This window comes from Piliocolobus tephrosceles, chromosome 7 (assembly GCF_002776525.5).
Source record: "Piliocolobus tephrosceles isolate RC106 chromosome 7, ASM277652v3, whole genome shotgun sequence".
In the NCBI taxonomy this organism is placed as follows: Eukaryota; Metazoa; Chordata; class Mammalia; order Primates; family Cercopithecidae; genus Piliocolobus; species Piliocolobus tephrosceles.
Window position 1 is genome coordinate 117,764,126 of NC_045440.1, and position 6,430 is coordinate 117,770,555.

A 6,430-nucleotide genomic window follows, 5' to 3' on the forward strand; every position below is an offset into this window, starting at 1 on the left:
ATTCAGCAAATTTCATGTAATCAGTAACACTGAGTTGAGAAAATAAATCAATGAATAACTAATTGTAACTAAAGTGAACAGTCAATAAATTGAACTTTATATTTTCCACATATTCTATTTTAAGGCATTTGATTTAAAAGCCAAATATTTTTTTCAGTTCATTGAATAAAGGTTGGTAACATGAATAACAGGGATTAAAGCTCATAAAACAGCTTTATGAAAATAAAGCTGAAATACAGCCAATTACATTATAATTAAAACATGCATTTAAAAAGTGACTTTATAATAAAATTTATTGTACATGTTAGAGTATTAAAAAATCTAAATACTTTAGATTAAAACATTCCACTCTGTTTTTGAAGAGCAGTTTTGAAGAGCAGAGCAGATTCAGTTACATGACCAAAGGTATCCCAGCCTACAGGATTTTATAAATTTCAAAATCTTATACAAGAGCAGTTGAATAACTTATTCTTGGAAAATATTTACATAATGTGCCTTCTTTATTGTAATTCTCTTGCCATTAAAATTACAATGATGTTTTCTTTCTACGTTTTTGTCTTCAATATAGCAGCCTGCCATATTGCTGAAGGTTTGTGAGACACAGCCTAGTAGTTTGTTATCAGTCCTCATTGGTTGAGGCTCCTTCTGCTGCAGTTGAAGACTGTCTACTGCTAAAAGAAGAGAGCATATACTAGAAAGAAATATAATTACTTGATGTGTTTAATTTTTTCTGATACTTCCTGTCCATTTGTTACTTCCTGTCCCTTTGTCACCGGAAGACATTCTCTATTTTTGTCCTGAGGCATCAAGTGTGTTAAGAACAACAGAATGTGGAAGTTTGTGTACTTCAACATACAGTGGAGTAAGACGTAAATGAAAAGTTTTGTGTGATAGAGATGTTGACAGATTTCATTTCATCTAGTGAACACATCCAGTATTTACAACCTTACCCCATGCATATCATGCAGCCTACCTGATTGCATGTTTTGCTTCTAGATCAAGACCTATCATCCACTCTAAAACATCATGCACACATATGAAATCCCGATTGTCTACATTTATGGAACACAGTTAAAGTACTTCAAAAACATTAATATGATAAACATCAACAAAATACAAGTTCATTTGAGATTCAACATGCATTCAACTCTTTATTTAGCTAGGAGTTATTTAATACCACATTCTGGCTACAGGGTTAGGGTCTGAAGTACATAGCCTAATATGATTAAACTTTGATACACAAAGCAAAATGGTATTCAATTATAAAATAATGTTTACATTCTTATAGGAAAATGCTTACAAAAATTATATTAAAGCACAATGAAATGATCTATTTTAATAATTCTACACTAGAACAACAGCAATTTGTGGTTTAGAGAAGGATTTTTTGTTCAAGTTAGATTTGGATAGGTCTTTCCAGAGTTAATAAATACTTTCAGAAGGAGAAGAGAAAAAGTACATTTCAGAAAATAATTAATGACATGAGCCATATCAAAGAGATACAACAGAGCATGGTTTATTTAAGTAACTATGCATGGTCCAGAATGGTAATGGTGTAGGATGATTGTATTGAAAAAAAAAAAAAGTAGTCTATACAACAATCAAGTTAGCTTTTACCATACTTTTAAAAACAATGTTAAGTAATTTTGAGTGATGTGGGTCACATTCTGCAGGGAATGGCTAATCATAAAAGTAATTAAGCAGAAACCTATTTGGGACAGGCATTTTTAAAACTTTAAATTAATTACCCTAATAATACTTTCCAGAAAGCAACTGTCCCCAACGTGCACTTAGGGCCAAGAAACAAGCAGATATCTGTGATTTTATTAAAGTGTTGTTTGCCAGTCTTTCCTCAGAAAACAATAAAAGATTTGAGAAGAAAAGAAAAATAGCCATTTATGTAGTTTTTGGCTCAAGTTTCAAATCAAAAGACAAGGATAGATGATATATTAAGTCAAGAGCTTTCTTGATCTTGCCCAATGAATGAACAGAAAAGTTAAGAGCTTCTCCCAAAATTCTTGGATGGATTGCCTCTGAAGTGCCTCCACTTGGGTTCACTTTCTCATCTTTGGTTATTCCCTTATTCCCTTTGATTAAGCATAAAGTGATGTGAGAAATAATTAGCAGAAGCCTGGATTGGCAGAAAAGTTAATGTATCTTCATCTAAGATAAACATCTCTTCTCTTTCATCTATCTGTAGGTATTCTTGATTTATCTTTTTATTAGATTTCTTTTGCAGCCATAAGGCTTTACCTCATATTGCAGGATTTTCTTCACTGTTATCTTTAATCTGCAAGTTAACATTTGAACCATCACCAAAATGTATCACTATGATAACCAAATAACAAGTAACCTTTATTACTTTATATTTTGAAGTTCAACAAACCATAGTCTTAAGGAGTATGTTCTGAGCGTGTCTGAAATAAAAGTGACATCATTGCAAACTGTTATAGGTTAAAAACAAGCAATCCAAAGTGAAACTAGGGCAATCTCAATTTCCTGTAAGCCACGCTAGGTAGGTGAGGTTTCTGCTTTGTTAAAAAGAGTGAAAGTGTAGAGCATAGATGAGAAATAGGAGCAACCCAGGATCAAAAACATCAGTTAGTTGAATTTGGAGACAATAAAGACAAGTGTTAAAGTGATCTGAGCTGGGGGCTAGAGGCTATTCATTAAAAAGAGGAAACTATTTTCATTTCTACATTCATTTTTAACCATGACACTTTGAAATATAATTTGCAATTACTTTATAAAGAGATAACAAAAAGCATAAAGTGTTGTGAGGAGGAGGAAATAAATAACTCTTAATAAAAACAAAACAAGGAAGTCAAAGCAAAAAAAAAAAAAGTCCATAAAAAGTTTAGATACAGTTTGAAATAGAGCTTACCAGTTACTTTCACTATACGACTAAATTTATTTAAAAAGAAAAGTGAAAAGAAAAACAAATGTGGAACTGAAACACACCCATTTTGAAGCGTCGAATTGATAAATGATAATGGATGCATAGCCACACATGCACACCCACAGAGAACTAAGCACTGAGTGCATTAAATTTAGATCATCTTAAATAAAATACTATATTCAAGCCATTAACCTTTCTTTCTTGCTAATAGAGTTGTAATTTATAATTGTGACTATTATGGCACAGATTCATTTGAAAATACTCTATTATGATATTTAATATTTTGCAATTTCCTGTAGTGCTAAATTTCATTTATGCTAAACTGAAATAAAATCTGGGAGATAAATTTGAAAATCAGTGGCATAGGCATGAAGACAGTAAAAACTGGAATACATAAATTTTGGGGACAGGTATGCTCTATAAGATCTCAGGTAAATTAAGGTCAAATATAGAAAACATAATTTGTGTTAAGTAAGGATATAATTAAAAACTCTAAAGTAAAGTCATTGCAGTCTTTTTCACAAACACCTACTTTTTAATATTTTATGTGTAACATAATATTAGAAAAACACAATCAATAGGAAACAAGAATGTTTAAATTAACTTGACTGAATTTTCTTCTCACTTTCCCACATGTGGTATTTTGTAAACATGTTTTAGAGTTAGGGAGTGTAAAGAAGGTGAATATTTGATTTTTCATTAGAATGTATAATAAAATCTTGAGATAAAATTATCCATGATGTTTCGACATATCTTGTATCAGTTTTTGTTCCAGACTATCTTTCCAAGAAAGTTTATACAGCAAATGTCTTTGAAAAATAGTGTTCCCCCCAGGGACAGAGGACAGATTTGTGTCTTGACTTGAAAAATAAAGGTAACATCTCCTTCCAAGATAAAGTTTTGGCAAGCTTGCCAGTAATCCCCTTAGAAGACTGAAAGTCCTGTAAACTCACTGTGTGTTCCATCTACCTGGTCTGCTCCATGTAGCTCCCATGGGATATGGGAGAGCAACAGAAGCTAACTTAAACACAAAGCTTATGCTGTCTTCTATGCCTTCAGTAACTAGATTTTTTTTTGTTTCTGATCTAGGAATTTCATGTGTTTTGCCAGCCTCTACAATACTGTGGGGTATGTTGTAAACTTGCAAGTAAAATAAAAGTTCAGACCCTTACAATTCCTAACATAAAAATGCTCAAATTTTCAGTGTGAAATAGGTTTTTAAATTTTTTTTATTATTCTGACGAGGAAACTGAGGAAAGCACTGGTTAATTAATTTTATTTTATTTTTTGGAGATGGAGTCTCTCTTTGTTCCACAGGCTGGAGTGCAGTGGTGCAATTACCTGCACATAAACAGTCAATTAACATGTATTTTTTATGTTATATGTACTATCTACTATATTCTCACAATAAAATTATCTAGAAAAAAGAAAATGTTATTTTAAGAATTATTGAAAAATGAAACATATTTACTTTCATTAAGCGGAAGTAGATCATCATAAAGATCTTCATCCTCGTCCTCACATTGAGTAGTCTGAACAGGAGGTAAAAAAGGAGGTGTTGGTTTTGCTGTGTCAAGTGTGTCAAAGTCAGAAGAGATGGAGGAGGTGAAAGGGGAAGCAAGAGAGTTAGGCACACGGTGTAGTTTTACACTAAATTATACATTGCAATTTTTGACTTCTTGCTTCTTCATTTCTCTAAAAATATTGCTGTGTGTCAACAGTCCTTCTTCCACCATTTTGTTTTGTTTAAGTTCCCAAATCATGAAAGGTCTGTGTCATAAAAGAAGTCAAAAGCAGTCCTGAATAATTGGCAAACTTCTGCAAGATGGTCTAATGTCAAATTGTTTTCTGAAATTTCATCTTCCCCATCTTCCTTATCATCTGGCACTGGTTCAGAGCACTTATCTCCATCAAGTCGTCTTCTGTAAATTCCTCTTGCATGGTATCTATTAGCTCTAGAATTTCTTCAAGATCCATAATTTGAAACCCTAGAATTCCTGCCTTTATCACCATATCCCCAATGTTTTTCATGATTTCCTCGGTGGGCTCTGTTGTAAAATCCTGTGAAGTCATTCATGTACAGCATCTGGACAGTTTTCTCCAGCAGGAATTTATTGTTTCAGATTTGATGGTTTTCATGGCTTTTTCCCTAACCATGATAGCATCTTCAGTGGTGTAATCCTTCCAGACTTTCATGATGTTATCTGTATAGGGGTTCTCCTATAGCGTTGGTAATCCTTTCCATAGAGTATCATGTGTAATGAGCCTTTAAGGTCTTTATGATCCCCTGATCTAGAGGCTGAATTAGATACATTGTGTTTGAAGGCAATTAGACCACTTAGCACCTTCTGTGTTGAACCCATGGGGTTTTAGGTGGTCAGGGTCATTGTCCAATATTAAAATTACTTCAAAATGCAATCCATTACTGAAAAGGGACTTCCTGACTTTAGGAACAAAGCATCAATCCATTACATTTTGATAGAAACAATCCAGAACGAGGGTTCTCACTGACCAGGTCTTTTTCTTGTACAAGCAAAAGACTGGCAGCTGGTATTTATCTTTTCCCTTCAAGGAAGCTTTATAGACAAGCCTTGATCATAAACCCAACTGAATTTGAACAAAATATTAGAGTTAGACTATCTCTTCCTGCCTTAATTCATGGTGCTTGCTGTTCTTCACTAATAAATGTCCACATTTTTAGTGCCCTTTCATCTACATTATGAACCTGTTTAGGCACCTATTGTTTCTTTTCAATGATCTTCTTAATGTTGTCTGGGAACTAGTCTGCTGCCTCTTGGTCAGCAGAAGCTATTTCTGTGGTTATCCTGACATTTTAAAAGCCAAAACTCTTTCTATAATAAAATTATCAAACCGTCCTTTGCTGGCATTAAATTTTTCAGCTTATATTTTTCACCTTCACTTTTTCTCAAATCATGTTACAATCTACAGGTATGCTTGTCTTATAGTAGTCTTACACCCACATAAAAGCTGGATTTTGAATACAAGATAAAAAAGTATTTCACAAAAAGTGCAAGGTTTTCACACCTGCTGGTGTAGCTGCAGTGACAGCATCACAAGTTTTTTTTCTTATTTTATAGTGGGTCTTATGCAGGATTCTTTTACATAAAATGGCTGGCAAATGTATCTGCAAGACCTCAGTCTATAGTACATATCAAGCAATTAAACTTGTTCATATAATGTGATGATTTTGCCGCTTGGGAGCACTTCCAGCATCACATGTACCGAGATTCTCTCAGATTTTATCATCATGTTCACTAAACAAATGCTGTCTTCTTTCTCTGGTGGTAACTTTGTTAATAATATTGTGAAGGGAAATTGATTACTTGGAATTGACTGAATAGTCTAATTCTAATCTGGCTTACATATTAAGCAAAATCTTCTTTTTTTAAATTTTGTCTTGCCAAAGTCCTTGTGATATATATTTATGACACCAAATATCTGGTATTTCTTTTCTTTGTTTTCTGAAATATGCACCTTAACAGGATATCCTGAATTTTCTAAATGTAAAAA